The sequence below is a fragment of the Panthera pardus genome, unplaced genomic scaffold (genome assembly GCF_024362965.1).
Source record: "Panthera pardus isolate Hobbes unplaced genomic scaffold, ASM2436296v1 HiC_scaffold_10, whole genome shotgun sequence".
In the NCBI taxonomy this organism is placed as follows: domain Eukaryota; kingdom Metazoa; phylum Chordata; class Mammalia; order Carnivora; family Felidae; genus Panthera; species Panthera pardus.
In genome coordinates this window covers 57378099-57396300 of record NW_026526655.1, presented here as the reverse complement: position 1 = coordinate 57396300, position 18202 = coordinate 57378099, and the positions used below count along the sequence as shown (strand labels likewise).

General features: G+C 40.4%; 1 long non-coding RNA gene across 1 annotated transcript in view; it reads left to right on the top strand.

Moving 5' to 3' along the window:
• LOC109269852 (uncharacterized) overlaps nucleotides 1–7280 on the top strand; it is a 9502-nt gene extending 2222 nt beyond the window's left edge. The window contains exon 2 of the long non-coding RNA XR_002081288.2: nucleotides 7026–7280. This is a non-coding gene — a long non-coding RNA (uncharacterized LOC109269852). The remainder of the gene's footprint in view (nucleotides 1–7025) is intronic.
• Nucleotides 7281–18202: the final 10922 nt, after the last annotated feature.

Below are 18202 nucleotides of genomic sequence, written 5' to 3'. Positions count from 1 at the left end.
AAAAAGAAAGACACATATTCATCTATGACAAAGACGTAGTTGCGAGTATCAGTCAGAATATTACCAAGATCCGCTTCTTGAGATGTCTTTCAGGTCTTAGCACAAGAAATAGTTGTGGCGGGGGGAGTTGATTTTGCTTTTACTTATAGATATCATGACTCACATAGCTTATCAGACTTTTCGTCTTCTTACTGGCAGCAGAAAAGCTCAGAGTCAAATTGGAAATACTAAATTCTGCCCCTAGCAAACATTTAGACATTTGAAAATAAGCACTTTGGAATTAGCTTCAACCCTGGCTCCATTTTATTTCTCTATTATTTCTCTTTCTCACTGACTTTTTAAAAGTTACTCCTAATGTATGTTATCTTGATATATTTATGTACCAAATAAACCACCTTAAATCTTCTATGGAACAAGGTGGCAGAAAAGAGAAAGAGAGAGAGAAGTGGGAGTGCAATAAAAAATGAACAGTATGGATAGAGAAGGTGACATTTGTGTCCTGGAGGGTTCTAGAAACAAGACAGTTTTCATGACTACAGTGGCTTTAGCCAGAAAAACTAGAGCCAGGCTAATGGCCCAGTACTCCTCAGGTCAAGTGCCAGCCTCCTCTTCTGTTCCTAATGGCTCAGCAGTTTCTAGTTCTTGATTTCCCAGATGATGGTATTCGTTGTGGGACCTGTTCTCATAGGCAAAACTGTCGGTTGAAACAGGCAAACCACGTGGCCAGAAGTAACAAAAGCTAACCTTGGTGGGGGAAAAGGCCAGGGGGTGATACTAAGAATTATAGATGAAAACTGGAGAAGACTCTAAAATTAAAAAAAAAAAAAGTCATCATCAAAATGAACAATATTTATAGATGCATCGTTGCTGATAAGAATCCCAAGAACACTGAGGCTATATACTGTAAATATATCAGAGGGATTGTAGTTTTTTTGCAAGTTCTCTTCTTCTTTGGGGTCCTCGATATGTGATATCATTATGGACAGGAGATAGACTTCACCAAAACCATCTGTGAGTTTAGCCAGTCTAGTCACCCATCAGTCAATATACATTTATTGAGCATTTACATGTGCAGATGTGTTAGAACTAAGGATATGAGGTGGACAGATAAACGAGATGTGATCCTGACCCTCAGCGTCCCTACATTTTAGACACATCAATAACAATAACACTATGTCCCTAGCAGTATGAACCAAGTACAATAAAAGCACAACAGAGGAATGGATAGGTTCCAGTTGAGGCTTAGGGGAAAGGAGAACCAGAAAAAGTGTCATAGAGAAACTGAGATTTGAGTTGGACCTTAGAAACAGGGAGTCTTCAAGCAGCAAACCAAACAGGAGGAGATCAGGGAGAGGGATCAGCTAGGATAGAGGCTGAGAAGAATGAAAGATCTAGCAGGTTCAAGGGACAGTCTGGTGTGTGACATGACTGAAGGTAGGGAAGCGCATGGCAAGGAGCCCCTGGGGAATTTAAGCATAAGGAAGTAACATAAAGATAAATGATAGCGAAACAGGGAATGAACAGTTAGAAGTAAAAAGTTATGGGATCAGGTGTCATTTACGACCATCTCAGCTCTGGAAATGCCAAATTTGGAGTTCCCAGCGTGTGGGCATGCTCTATAGTTACAACAGTGGGGATGAATGAGTCCACCAGTAAAAAAAAGTATAAGGTAGCAAGAAGAGACCCGAAAATAATGTCAACCATTAATGAATGACAGAGTAGGTGGAGAAAGGCCAGACACTGAAGGAGACTGAGAAAGGAGGCCAGAACTAGCAATGATCTTGAACGAGGAAAGGGAAGTTGCAGATAGATCGTGGCGAAGGAGTTGTCAACCGTGCCTAACAAAGAAAAAAGCCACTGAGCGAGACATTAGCTGGACCCTGGTGACTTTTGCAAGGTAGCTGCAGTAAACGCTGGAGAGAGAAGCGAGACTCTGGGGTTAAAGTGGAGGCAGCAGGAATAGACTTTTCTTTTTCAGATACTTGTTTGGAAAGAGGAGGGAACAGACTAAGCGTCAGAGAGGCAGGATACAGGAAAGATTCCTTGGGGATGCCAAAAACTTGAGCATCTGGGCTGATAGGAAAGTGCCAGTGAAGAGGAGATGGTAGAGGGGAGGAGAAATTGGGGAGGGAATTAGGAAGAGAAAAACAGATGACACCAGTCTTGAGATGGAAGCTGGGAGATGTAATCAGATGAAAGGATCAGCTTTGGAAATCCATCAAATCACTGGGGGAAAAGACCAGTCTAGCAAATTATTTGACAGGGTGCTCCTACATTCTTAAAATAGTCCAGTCTGTTCTGTTGGGCTTTTGAGGACAGAGCCATGGTGACCTATGTAGAGCCAGCCAATAGAAATAGTGATTTTTTTTTAAGTAATAGAGTTTTTTAAGTAAATCACCCAGAAGATCTCTCCCCCCCCCCAACCACCACCACCTTTTTTTTTTTTAATTTAATCGTGTTGATATAGCCATTGAAGTAAAGTATATTGGGTTTTTTTTTTAATACTGATGAATACTTAGATAAAATATCCCATGAAGGAATACTTGCTATTTGTGGAATGGGAAGATAAAGGCTTGCCAACAGTGAAACAGAAAGGACATTGTGGCTCACAGTCAAGTGCCCCCAGATCTCATGCCTTTGGATCGTCACCGACACAGGTGTCATGTCCTCTGTCTGTATAGACAAGGGTCTCCAGCTGAAACTACAACCAAACCCAAGTTTTTCCTTCTCTGTCAAATATGGCACCTCCTCTTGGAAAACAAGATGGCCACCTGAACTGTAAAAAGTGCAGAGAAACAAGCACTTTTATGCAACTTGAGGTTGGGAATACTGTAATTTCTCACAATTAAGGGCGCCTCAGACATTAGTTACCCTCGGTTGTAATTCACGTTTTTTAAATTGGCAGCGGGTCTTTCTCCATAGACTGCTCACTACTTTTTAATCTGATCCCCGAAACCTTCTAGGAAATAGCATAAATCCCACCTGTCTCTTCTTCCCTTTTTGCACATTTTCTTTTGGCTTCTCAAGATTATTTGGCTTCTCTATGCTTAACAATTTGAATTAAATTAAAATCTAATAGAGCCAGGAATCCGAATTTCCAATTTATCTTATAATAGAAAGAATCTTTTAATAGATGCCATCTTTTTACCAAGTAGATGATAATAGTTTTAAAGTTAAATTATAAAAATTTAGGAACGGAATGGGCCCTTTGCTGGCTGTAGGGGCACAGAACTATGTTTATAAACACATTAAGCTAAATTTTTTTTTTTTAATTTTTTTTTTTTAATTTTTTTTTTTTTTTTTGAGACAGAGAGAGACACAGCATGAACGGGGGAGGGGCAGAGAGAGAGGGAGACACAGAATCGGAAGCAAGCTCCAGGCTCTGAGCCATCAGCCCAGAGCCCAACGCGGGGCTCGAACTCGCGGACCGCGAGATCGTGACCTGAGCTGAAGTCGGACGCCTAACCGACTGAGCCACCCAGGCGCCCCTAAGCTAAATTTTTTTAAACCAGGATTGGTTACATATGCCCTACCTATAAGCAAAGAGGTACATTCATTTGACTACATAGTTTCTTTATACAGCTATGAAAACAAAAACCTCTATGTCCCATTTACTTTTAGGTAAGCCAGTACGTACACCCATGACAGTGTTATGTGACTGGGAAGGAAAGTGTGCTTAAGGATTGCAGACACTTGGCTGGCTGTTCAGAGAACGCCTGCCAAAAACTACAGCATTTGAACCGGGCTTTGAAGGGTTAGTAGGATTTCAGTAAGACAAGGACTGAAGGAAGAAATGCCAGGTGGAATGGCAGAGGCTACAAAAACAGGAGAAAATTGAAAAGTGCATGCTTCTAGGGGCACCTGGGTGGCTCAGTCGGTTAAGCATCCAACTTCAGCTCAGGTCATGATCTCACAGTTTGTGAGTTCGAGCCCCACGTGGGGCTCTGTGCTGACCGCTCAGAGCCTGGAGCCTGCTTCGGATTCTGTGTCTCCCTCTCTCTCTGCCCCTCCCCCACTTGCATTCAGTCTCTCTCTCTCTCAAAAATAAACATTACAAAAATTTTTTTAAGAAACGTGCATGCTTTTAGTCGTAACACCAGAAATTGATCTCCACCCATCTACTACAGTCTAAAAATATAGAAACAAACCAGACATGGTCCATACTCTCCAAGTTCCCACAGGACACAGGGAGAGCAGCATCAGCAACTCAACAGTAGCGTGTCAGTGTTTTCTGCCTGTAGGATGCTTTGAGCACCGGAGGAGCAAAGCTGGATCTGTGGCATTGTTGGAGCTTTGCACGCCGAGAGGGTAGGAAGGAGGAGCTTCTGCAAAGACACATAGATATTTTTCCGGTAGAGTTTCTCTTTCTTATTATGTAACTGTGAGAATAATAATACTAGTAATAATAGCTGACATTTATTTAAGCTCTTAACTACTTGTCAGGTACACGTATTGGAACCTCACCGAATCCTCAGACATCCCTCTGAAGCGGGTACCATCTCCATTTAGCAGATGAGGAAGTGGAGATACAGGGGGTTAAGGAACTTGCCAGAAGTCACGCAGCCAGCAGGGTGGATTTCCGCTCAGGGAGTCTGGCTCCAGAGCCCACGTCCTTAACTGTAGTGTCACCTCAGGTAATCTCTGTGGTGAGGTCAAGGAAATGTGGGAGATTTGTTCTTACCAATTCTGTAGTTTGAAGGGCAGTCATAGTTCTCGAGCCCTAAAAATTATCTGGAAGGCAGTCACTCTTAAATATATATTGAGCATTCAGACCATTCTGCTTGACCCTCTGTCACTTCTGTTCCTGGCGTACTTATATTTCTGGTTAGAAATTGTGGTGGATGGCTGTTCTGTTTTCTGCCCCAAAACTCCCTTCTCTTGAGAACTTCTCCCCACCCCAGCCCCGTTCTCTCCAGCCCTGTGATCCCTGTGGGGGCTGCATGACCTCCTTGGCCATGCCAGTTGGGTCTAGAGGTATGCCTGTCTGGGCTTGACTGAGCTAGAACTTGGAAATGACAACTGGCAAATCTAGTGGCAGTAGCTGTGACACGCAAGGCTTGGTGTCACTGGCCGTGTGTTCTCCGCCACATAGAGAACGTTGCTCTACAGTGGTCGGGGGCAAAACAAACAAGCAGAGCGAACCATGGTTGAAAATTGGATAGAGCAGCAGTTCTCAGGGCATTTGAATGTCTAGATCCCATTGTCCCTAAGGTCTAGCCACATGCCTCCTCTGCCTAAATTTAGGTCAAATAAGATAAACCTGTACACTTCTAAAATAGTCCCCTCTTTCTTAAACTAGTTGGATTTCTACAACTTGCAGCCAATAAAGTTCTAACACAAGCATAAAGAATTAACGCACATAAAAATGCCCCCCCAAAACTTTTTATAAAACAACCTGAGAACAAGGGTTGCTCTATCACTATTTTAGATGGCACATAAATAATTACGCAGGCATAAAAAAAGGATGAGGTCTTGCTATTTGTGACAACATGGATGGACGTAGAGGGTATTATGCTAAATGAAATAAGTCAGACTGACAAAGACCAATACCACATTATTTCATTCGTATGTGAGGTCTAAAACACAACAAATGAACAGATAAACAAAAAGTAGAATCAGACCCTTAAATGCAGAGACTACATCGGTGGTTGCCAGAGGGAAGGGAAGGGGTGGGCAAATGCTTGAAGGGGAATGGGAGGTACAGTCTTCCAGTTATGGAATGTATAAGCCATGGGGATAGAAGGCACAGCACGGGGAATAGAATCGATGACATTGTAGTCGCACTCTATGGTGACAGGTGGTAACTACACCTGTGGTAAGTATAATGTAACATAGAGAGATGGCGAACCACTATTGTTGCACATCTGAAACTAAGGTGACGTTGTCAACTCTACTCACATATTTTAGAATGTGTTTTCTAATTATTTTATACTTTTTTTGTGTTTTCTAAATAAACAAATGTGTGTACGTATGTATATGCATATATATATATATGTTTTTTTGATAGCCCATAAATATACATAGAGAGAGGTCAGGGAACCCTCTCCTGAAGGTAGTGATCAGCAACCAACAGTTGAATGAATGTTGTCAAGTGGCTCAGCTTCCTCCACAGTTCTTGAGCCCATCCCTCTTCTCTGATCACCAAAATTTTAGGGCTGAGCGATCCCATGTGCTTTAAAGCATGGCGGCTCCCAACAGTTTCCTGAGTTCTTAAGGAAGCTGGAAGAGATGTATTTCTGAGTCAAAATGGTAAACAAGATGTGACTCCACAGTAAAGCAATTGATTTTTAAATAAATATGCCAGGTATGTGCTTTTCCTCCAAGGCCATTAGCCTAGGAGTGTGAGGCTGCCATTTCTCGAGCAGCATTGGAACTCCATTCTGGCAGTTACTTACTGACTACACTTAGTGGTACCAATCTTTATCATTGGAAACAAGTCGAGACTTGTGGAGTGAGCCAAACTGTTGGGAGCCAAGGTTGTTGATTAAAGCGAGTAATCAAGCTTAGAAAATCACTTGGCATCAGAAATAACATTTGACTATAAATATGGAGATGGATTTTTATTTCATTATTTACAAACTGCCTCTGACAGGTGATTTTGCTCAGTTATGTACTGTTACCATTTTAGAATATAGTTTAGCTGCAGAGTAAAATTTAAAAATCTTACTTATATGATTTACCTAATCAGATTCATAAATGAGGAGAAGGAAAACTCTTCTCCTGAAGTCCAAAGTCTTCCAACAAGTGCACGAGAAGCGCTGTCAAAAGTGTTTGGATGTATTATGTCAACTTGTAAAAAAGAGACAGAGAGAGAGAGTACTTTGGGTTTTACAGACTCTTCCATTCCAACTTCAACGATACTGAATTATCTGGACTATCATCTAACCCAAGGGGAATGTGTATTACCTTAAGGGATGAGAAATGACCATATCCAGAAAAGCTTACTTTAAATGTGATCATTTTCCTTTGAAAAAAAAAAATAGCAGCTCAAATATTAACAACGTTTTTCATTTTTTGCCTTTTAGAAAGTTCTCTTCCTCTATGAGGTATCCTTCCACTCACCCTGTGAAGCCAGTCGACTGAGGACTCTCTTAGGATCCAGGAAACCAAGACGTTGAAGGATTCTCTTTACGTTTTCAGAAACGTTACCACGATAGCACTTCCCAAATCTTCTCTTTTACATATTTTCTGTGAAGTTATGGAACATAGGGTTCTAAAGGGTTATAAAGCAATCTTTCACATTTCCCGGAAAATAAATACAACTGATTTGGAAACCCTTACATCAGTGAGATTGTGCACATATTATTTGTTCCAGTTATTTCTTAAATAAATAAATAAAACCCCAGAAAACCTTAAAACATCATTTCAAACGGTACAAATAGAAATGTGACATGCATGACATGGCTGTCTGCTTTACTTGTACTGTTTCACTGTTTCGTATTCTGAGCAAACAGAGAGGCTATTTTCCCCCAAGGGTTCAGGAGGGCATACGATTTCATTTCTTCAGAAAATTGTTTCTCAAGATTTCAATCTTCTTAGCCGGAGATGACAAAACATAATATCAGAAACACTTATGCTTTTTATCTACTGTATTTTCAAAGCATAAATAAAGGCTCGGTGTACATTTAAGACAGGTAGATTCAAACTTGGGGATAAATCACGTATGTGTTGCACAAATCGTTTTATAATGTAAGAATATTTTCGTTGTAAGATGTTTAAGAGAAGAGCAAAAGACAAACTACGTCTTTTAAAAGTATTTTGCATTGCCACTCTTATTTTACTCAGGTAGCATTCAGTTTCCTAAATCTTGGGGTTAATGAGACAAGTAATAAAAAAATTAAATTGGATTTTTAGAAATAGAGATTCAACTGGGCAACATTCGGCTAACGCTTCTTTTTTTTTTTTTTTTTTTTTCCTATTTCTATGCAGAGTGGTGAGCACTATTTTGGTTTTCAACCTCATTACACTTCTATTCATAAAGCGTCGTATAAAAACTTTAAACCTCAAATGTTTTAAGAATAAAACAAATCATGCATCTATGAAAAGATGAGCATAATGGCCCTTTTGTAGCATGTCTCGTGCAGTTCCCAACTGGTCTTACACAGCATTAGCTGAGCAATTCCCATTAGCATTAATATGCTCTTAAGTTTCTACTGTCCTATCATTTAAGCAATAATTTGAGGATCAATTCAATTTCATGGGAATTTCACTATTCCAGGCCAGCTTTATGGCCTTGTGACGTGGAGAAATTTAGCTGTTGAGACACTTCAGGTTTCAAGGTCTTTTGTGGAGGAATTTGAACACACACACACACACACACACACACGCACGTACACACCCATATACTCGTCGTTAAACTAATTCCATGGATGAAACCTGCTACAAAATAAGGTTGCTTCTGAGGCATAAATGCCCATCGGCCTCCAATGTTCCTCCTCTTGGCTCCCAGCTTCTTTGCAGATATCGTAGCAAATAGGTCACCCAGCAAGATATCGGGATTAGTCCCTTAAGAGATTTAAGAGGCACTTAGAGAATATTTGAGTCCCTATTCCAGTCTGGTTGCTGTTTGGGTTGAGATACAGCCCCTAGAAGTTCTCTGGTGAGACATCAATTTCTGATCGGGGAGAGTTAACAGAAACTCTATAGCAGAGTTCCCTATGTGTATAGTACATGTTTAATACATGCTTATTGGACTGAAATAGCACCCTTAAGATCAAGTCCATGTGATGTGTCCAACTGACGATAAGCAGAAGCATCAGAGAACAGAATAAGAGTCCTAAGTGGTGGGTGGGGGGCAGAGTAGAGAGAAGAAAATAAATATCCCATCTGAAAACTCAGAATTCTTACGTAACCGAAAAAGGTTTAGAAAGGGACTTTATCGTGTGTTGAGTAAGCCATATGCTTGACACCAAAAATTGTTTCTAGTGGTTTCAAGAAAGTTCAGAGAAGTTACCATCGTAAGTTAGGACAGCATTTTATATATCCTCACTCACGGAAGGTAGGAGAGACTTGAGGAATGAGAACATTGCAGTAAGATTGATAGGTTGGGAGACTTCTGGACTTTGACACTAACGAGCCTGCAAAAATTTCAGTGAGTTTCCTAGCTAATCTTGGAATCTCTTACTGACTCTTTATAGATAACCCTGCTCCAACCTGAGTTTAGCTTCCAAATACAGACCCTGAAGATGATCAGTTATAATAGCCATATAACGTGCGTTAAGAAAATGCAATACAGGCTCTTCTGCTGTAAGAGATATATGTGTTCCAAAAAATACTTGCATTCTGCAAAATCACAGGACTTACAGGAGAAATAGAGTTCAAAGCAGACCACTCAAAACTTCAGCAACGTTGTAACAAAAACACCAACAAAAAGAAGAATACGCCTAATAAAAATATTCTCAGTTAAAAAAAAGTCAAGTAAACTTAGTAACTTGAAAATACTATGGTAAACACAGGAATTTTTACCTTTAAAAAAATGTACATTTTAGCACAATTTAAAAAACAACAACAGAGAGACAGAAGGTAGCTTACATAAGAAGAGACAAAATGAAGGATTGGGGCTGCTGATTAGTGGAGACAAGAGCAAAATACCAAAAGATCAGAAAGAACCACACACGAAGCATCTCCAAGACAAGACACATAGCTGACTGTTCACAGGATGGTCTTTTTCTTTAGTTTGGCTGTAGGTTCTATATTCTGTGTTCTTCCACAGCTTGCTGTATTCAGCTGCTGTCGGATGATGCAAAACATTAACGATCTGAGAAAAATCAGGTCTGACCAACATGACTTCTGAGTTATACTGACCTCACTCTCCTGAGAGCTAGCTGTGTAAGAGTTAATTCATGTCGTACAAACATACTACAGTCCCCACTGGCAAAGGTGTTGCCCAAGTGTTGACATGGGTTTGTTTGTTTGTTTGACAAAATAGAAGACATCAAAATGTTCTATATCCATTACTTCTTTACCAATCTAAAGGCAGAAGCCTGAAGCAAACAACCTCCAAGACCCGTCTACTCTTGCCATGTAGGAATATTTAATTCTGGAGGCTCAAGGGCAATTTAACTCTTTTGATGATAGGTGAACGACAACAACTATAGATGATAGAGATGTAGATGACAATAAACAAAGATTGTAACTGGCAGGAGCCCACTGCCCAGTACCTCCAGTGGAAGAGGGATTTTTCATAGAGAGGTAATGATTTTGACATTCCAGCATAACAAGAAAGCTCAGTCAAACAAGAGGAGAGCTAATCAAGCCATCAATCAGAAGATATCCATGCCTCTGGGAAACAAGTGCCCAAGGTCTATCAGAGTTTTTAGATCCAGAAGGATCTCTTTATTTACAGCCCTCGCGGTGGTCAACATTTTCTACCCTCTGGGATTCTTCAATTAATCAATGACCAACAGGCTATGTTCTACTCTATTGCTTTTCCCCAAAAGAATTTACCCAGCCCTCTTTCCTTTAGGGCCCTCTCAATGCTAAGCAGCTTGCCCTTTTAATCTGCTCTATTCAGCACGAAAGACGAAATACAAAATAAAAGCAGTGGTTGACTTCCATAACTGCCTTTTGTTTTACCTTGTTGGCCCCCTTTTGCCCTATTTGAATAGTACTGTGTCTCCTTCACGTGCCATTCTTAATGAGGTTATTTACCTCGCATCCCCAAAGAGATTGTACCTCATATAATAAATTCTCTTCTCTGAGATATGTCTGAGAGGGCAGCCTATTCAACTGTTAAAAGGATTAACCTTTTAACTGAGAGTGGTCTTGAGGCTGGACACAACTTTCATGCTGAGCTTTCAATTACTTAAAGATGTCGCCATAGCATACAGAGGTGTTTACATTTACATATACCATATACCGGTAGATCGGCCTTAAAAATCGTCGCTCACTAACTTTGCAAAAAGGCTAGTAAAGAAAACTCGTTTGTTACTACATGTGTATTGCTCTTGCTTATATGTGTCAATGAAATACCTGTGTGCTATAATAAAGCAAACTGGATAGCAAAGAATGTCATTTCTTTTTTTTTTTTAATTTTTTTTAAGTTTATTTGTTTATTTTGAGAGAGAGACAAAGAGAGTGGGTGGGGGAGGGGCAGAGAGAATCCCAAGCAGGCTCCATGCTCTCAGCGTGGGGCTGGAACTCATGAACCGTGAGATCATGACCGCAGCGGAAACCAAGAGTCAGACGCTCAACCAACTGAGCCACCCAGGCACCCCCAAGAATGTCATTTCTAATGCATTGGTATTGCTATCGGTTATGCGTGCTAATGAAATTCATGGATGTACAATCCATATGGGCTCGTAAAATTTCCTTTTAGCCAATGCTTTTTCTTTTCTCCCCACCCAGCTTTTTACCGTAAGCGATAACATTGACCACCTCAATCGTACCTTCACATATTGTCATTCCAGGTGGGAAACAATACAGCAATGGCCAAAAGCCTACAAATAAAATAGGGACAAGGAAAAAGCAAATGGCTTGCATAATCCACCTTTGGACAATAAGCTTGGCTTTACCTCATCAATGGGGCGGTGGTAGATGTGAGGGGGCAAGTGGTTGGTGGTGAAGTTTAGGAAAAATATGAAAAAAAAAATTAAGGTACTTATTTGGGCTTATATACATCATTGCACTTAAAGGTAATATCAAAACGAATTTTCATAAACCTTTTCTCCTCCGAATCCTTTTGTGTTATGGCGCATCTCACTCTGATATTCCCATGAATATCAGTTCATGGTTTGCTTGATTACGTGTTGTACTAACCTAGAAAGGATCTGTTGACACAGATATCCAAGGCACTAGGAGAGCAGCTCTCTTAAGTCCAAATAATTTGGTCTCTATTCTCAGGAAAGGAGTAATTGAAAGGAGAATCTCCTCTTGGACATAAGCCATGTTGTCCATCTCCCCCACAAAAGTCCCTGGAAAATCTAGCCTATTTATTAATGTTCTGGGGCTCATGGATTATTTCTAGAGAATTCAAGTATTTACTGACAATCTACCAACTGTTGTGTCCTAAGAACGGCGGGGAACAAAATATTCAGAGATTGCCGGCAACATGAGTTACTTTCTACTGGAGGAAGGGGTACAATAAACAAAGACACAAAATATGCAGCGTTAGATGGTGATAACATTGCTATTGAACATTACTGTTAGTAGAGAAGTTTTACACAATTTTAGTGGAGCGGGGAAAAGGGGGAAAGGAAAATGGAGGGGGGAGGGATTTGAAGGAAGGTGTTGTCACGTCAGGGAAGACAAGTCAGTGTTTCAGTAAAAACCTGGGGGTGGTGGGTGCAGCTGAGCAAATATGTTTAGGCAGAGGGACCATTAAGAGAAAAGGCCCTGAGGCAGGGGTATAGCTGGCATGTTGGAGGAATGCAAAGGAAGCCTGTGAGGCCAAAGAGAGATTGGACAATAGGAACAGAAAGCATCAAGCAGGGGTTGAGGGTGAATGGTATAGGACTTTGTAGACCACTGCAACGATTTGGGCTTTTACTCTAAATAAGATGGGGAACTATGGATCTCAACCATGAACCTCAGTGCCTACCAACAGATGACTAGATGAAGAAGATGTAATGTGGTATTATGTATACACAATGGAATGTTAGTCAGCAATGAGCAACAAGGATATTCTGCCATTTGCAACAACCTGGATGAAGCTTGAGGGCATTATGCTAAGTGAAATTTCAGAGAAAGACAAATACCGTATTTACGGAATCTTAAAAAACAAACTACAGCGAGTAGAGGGGGGGTTGAGGGAAAGGGGGAGATATTCGTCAAGAGGTACAAACTTTGGGTTCTAAGATTAACAAGTTTGGGATCTAATATACAGCATGGTGATTACACTAGTCACCAACCAGCAGCCAGTAATACTGTACCATATACTTGAATGCTGCTAAGAGAGTAGATCTTAACATTCTCACCCCACACAAAAAAGAAATGGTAACGATGTGGCAGGATGGAGGTGGTGGCTAATATTATGGTGGTACTCATTTTACAATTTATAAACGTATCAAATGAACACGTTGTCTACTTTAATCTTACACAACAGTTATATGTCAATTATATCTTAATAAACCTGGGGCGGGGCGGGCAGGACACAAATGAAACAACAATGAGAACCAAAAAAAGATGGGTAATATCGGAAGGATTTTGAGCAGGCTTGCTCTCGCTGCTGCTGGGAATGGATTGGGAGGAAACCAGAAGAGTGCCTGCTGCCTGCTAACCCAGAAGAGAGACGAGAAGGGCTGAGAGCTGAGGGCAGGGCCCCTGTCTGGACAGCACAGAACATGAATGAGACTAGAGGCTGCCTCCAGGGACAGCCAGTATCTAGGTTACAGATGAATGTATTTACCAATTCCAACTCATAGCATTTATGTATTATTATGATTTCATAAAATCAGCCCATCAGAAAGAACACAAATTAGTTGCCTCTGGTATTAACACTGGTTGTAAAATAGACTGATGTATGCATCCTTTAAAGTTTCTACACACTCATGTTAAAAATTGAGACAAATGTTTGAAGAGTCACAGAAGGACCCTTGTGGAATCTTGGGGTTCTGTGGAACACAGCATGAAAACTAGAACTCCCTGGGCTGCTGGGAAAGATGCCATGCACTGGGAAGACCGATGGTCCCAGCTGTCAGGAGAGGTAGACTGTGAAGTGCTTAAAGGCAATAGGAAGACCCACTTCCCCATCACTCTCTTTGGAGGGCCTGGGGCTCATAACCCTGAACTATTTCCTTATCTGCCTTACCAAACAACTGGCAATAATGCTTGACAGCAAAATGTGTTAGAAGCTTGTAGAAGGCATGCTCGTTGTGAATAGACCCGTCACAACATGTGAGTTACATATAATAAACAAGAGTCATGAAAACTCCATGGAAAAGCTATCGAAGACCAAGGTAAAGGTTAATACCCCAAATCCAATAGCAGGGCATTCAAAGTATGGAGGTGCTGATGCTAGGCGAGCACAGGGTGACTGCACAGGAAGGATGTCAGAGGAAGGGGAGAGGGTCCAGACAAGGCAGCCAACTAGGGTGGGACCCTTTCTAGGGCCAGAGCCTCTAACCAAAGGTTAAGTGGAAAAAGGCAGCTGGTCATCGATGCCTGAACCTCCAGGTAAATCCCAAGGGAATGGGACCTGTGGATAGCAAGTAGTCCAGACCCTTCCCTCTCTGACTTCCGTAGAAGACATGGAGGTACAAGGGAATCCAAAATTAAGGCTTCTTCCGCCCATTCAGGAGTCCCAAATTTCAAAGATAAGCATCTGTATCGGGGGGCACGATGTTTTGCTAAGAAACAATTTAACAAACATGCATGGAGCACATACTGTTTGCCAAGCACTGTTCTAAGTGGACGGTTGAAGGTACCTAGGAGAACGATTAATCTCTCGGCGAATGTGAAGTCCAGGAAGAAGTCTGCATCCTCTGTATAAACCAAACCAGCATTTGACAGATTGAAACACAGACAGAAAAACGTTTTGGTAGACAAAAAAAAAAAAATTAGAGTGCTCTCAGTAACAATCTCACTGGAAAGACAATTTTTTAAGCAACACAGTATCAAAGAATTTAGATGTTGATTTTAAAGTTCACTTAGTACCAAGAATAGGAATGTAATTTATATACAGAGCAACTTAGAATCATTTCTGTTGTCAAAAATCAACTCAATTCTGCATGGCATCACAGAAGAGACATAGTCAATGACGAAAGCAGAAAGCATGCACACTACCCCTTATAAAGGGGAGGAGAAGCCAGCAAGCACTATAATATTCTTTTCCAGCTTTTAAAATAATAGTGACACCTCCAAAAGTGTTTTGCAAAATCAGGACCACCTAAGGAGTGGCCGTCTTCCTTAAAGGGATACTTGAAGGGGCGCCTGGGTGGTTCAGTTGGTTGAGCGTCCGACTTTGGCTCAGGTCATGACCTCACAGCTCGTGGGTTCCAGCCCCACATTGGGCGCTGTGCTGACAGCTCAGAGCCTGGAGCCTGCCTCAACTTCCGTGTCTCCTTCTCTGCCCCTCCCCAGCTCATGCTCTCGCTCTCTCTCTCTCTGTCTCAAATATAAATAAATTTTTAAAAAGGGATACTTGAAGATATTCTTCAGAATATTAGACAAAATTACGGAACATTTTTACAGGATATTTCCATCACTTTAAAGCATATAAGGTAAAGGAAGTGTGGATGTTAAAAAGCCAACTTTAACCAATAGATGAGATGGGAAATAGTGTGATACAATGAAACACATATCACGTATAGATAAACCTAGCTTCAAAGGCTGCCTTTGCCACTTGCTAAGTGCATGACCTTAGGTGAATTACTCACATGCTTTGAATTTCTGCTTGCTTATCTATAGGACGGAGATGAAAATTATCTATTTTGAAGTATCCTTTTAAGGATCAAATGACACTGTGTATATAAGATGCCTCATAGCAGCTCGGGTGTAGATTAAGCATTTGGTCAATTACAGTTCTTAAGTAGGAATCTGCGACATCAGAGTGGGTTCCAGGTACACCGCTATACAGAAACAGACACGTACAATAAGTGCCCACAAAGTAGATGTTTCTCCAAAATCTTACATATAGCGTTAATTTACCTATCTCATCTTCTAAATCATGAAATCCATTCTTATCCCTACCACAGACTACCAGAAATTCTCAATTGGGGATGCTATAATCAAATTTTGCTATAAATGCTATCACAAGGTAATTGTAGACCAAACTCTACTAGGATGCCTTACTGTATACTGCATTATGATTATTTCTTAATGTTTATCAGAACCCAGATTTAGGAAAGTGTTTGAACATCCAAAAAAGTCTGGATAGTTGTGAGATTTCCAAAGAAGTATTTTAAGGGAAGATCAAAGATTACGGTGCCACGTTGCATATAACAAAGCAACTACTTATTAGAAGACAAAACCTTTGACTCATTCCTCTTAACTAAAGGAGTTAATAAGCTGTGTATGTCTATATATGTGAGCATAAAGGTGTGTAGAGAAAATATGTTAATGGGGGGGGGGGCTTTCATACCACTCTACAAGCTGAGAGTGCTTCATTTAAGCTGCTGGTTCTAAAAAAGAAAATGATCCAAGCTTCTCAGATTCCTTCCTCATTTTTAAGTCTGTATCATTCATAAAGCATTCATCTTTCTCCTTTATTCCAAGGTTACCAAGGTCTCTATAAAAATACAGATACTGCTCAGATAAACTCATTCTTTTCTCATCCTTCTGAAGTTAAACTAAAATCAACTCTTTCCCATGACGTTGCCCATGTGAAAATATTCTGAATTTGGGAATAACTGAATTGTCAACTTAAATTTAAAAATCTTTCTGTAACACAGTGATTTGTTGTAGATCATTATTCCAGATTTTTAAAAATTTTTTTACTTGAAAAATTAGAATTGGTGAAAGTAATACACATTCTTGGTATTCAATTTGGAAAATACAGGAAAAAGAAGGTAAAGAAAAAAAAAAAAGTAAGCCATATACTACAACCCAAACATAGTTAAAATGTGTTGTATTTCTTTCCAGTCTCTCTCTCTCTCTCTCTCTCTCTCTCTCTCTCTCTCTCTCTCTCTCTCTATATATATATATATATATATATATATATATATATATATCCTTGCTTACAAGACCAGACTATAAGACTGTGCAAATGTATACCCACTTTTCTCTCAATATTAAATCATGAACATTTTCTTACATTATTAAAAAGACTTCAAAAATATTTAAACGCATTAAACACTCTCCCATTCTGGAACATTTTGATCACCTATTTTTTCACTATCAAAAATAATTCTGTGATGAACCTCATTTTACAATGCAATATGTTTAGATCCACAAAGCAAATGTACAAACTTAAACTCTATGAAGGAGAAATGCAAGAGGAGATATTACAGGGAGGAGTAAGACCAGGCACCCAAGCCGTCAGTCTGTGTTTGCCTGAGTACAAGGGGAAAAACTTATTATCCCTTAACAGCTGCTCTGTGGCCTGTAAAAAGTTGAGGGTGCAAGCCTCTTCTCAAGTATCAGATGTCCATGGCTTGAGGTGTTTCGGAATGGACAGTAATTGACTCACAAGTCTGACAACAGCCCATGTGCAGGAAGCTGCAAGAGGCAAGTGGGACCCCACACAGTGCACCTCACTCTGTTTGGTTTAAGAATACAACTGTGTACAGGAGCATGCGGGTGGCTCAGTTGGTTAAGCGTCTGACTTTGGTTCAGGTCATGATCTCACGGTTCATGGGTTCGAGCTCCTCATCCAGCTCTGTGCTGAAGCCGGGCTCTGTGCTGACAGCCCGGAGCCTGGAGCCTGCTTCAGATTCTGTGTCCCCCTCTCTCTCTGACCCTTCCCATCGCACTCTGTGTGTGTGTGTGTGTGTGTGTGTGTGTGTGTGTGTGTATGTGTGTGTGCCTCAAAAGTAAATAAACATTGAAAAAATACAACTGTGTACATATCAATCTGTAAAACATACAAGCTAAAAGGACTAAAGACTAAAAGGAAACCTAAGGAAGAAAAACAGTGGGTTACAACAATAGAATGTAGTAAAGAGCTTTTTAAATTTCTCTCTTACCATTGTGCTTTACATTTCTTATACTAAAAACTGAGAGAAAAAAATAAGCAGGCATCGGTGGAAAAAAAACAACTCTAACTTCATGACAGTATTGCATGAGCAGGAGATTCGGGGGTGCAGGGACAATTAAAGAACAATCTAGGGGGTGGAACTATAATATTTATAATATCAAAATCCAGTAAGATATCTGTGATCCCTTATAATACCGCATCTCATTTTCAAAATTCAACTTTGCTAGCTTGGCAAATTTTAAGCAATTTGCATGTCTAAAAGAGACCATCGATAAAGCTATTAGCAGTTGGAAAGCATATAGATATAAGACCTATACACTGAACTAGAGTTCCATTTTTATATTAATTTTGCCACCAGCATGGCATTGCTGCTTTGCACCTGGCATACAGCTTCTGGCCACAGGGATCATTTAAAGGATTCTTTAATGCCCAGAGAAAGGTACTTGAGATTCAATTGATTTTTTTACATCATTAATCCAAATATTACAGTAATGTTAAGTAATATCTTTGATGGCTGTTCCCCTAGAAGAGAGCCGCAGCATGCCTGCTCTATTGACTCATGGTCCAACTTTGAAAATGACATAAGGGCTATATATTCTCTCCCTGGAAAGATGTGCATGCACATACACA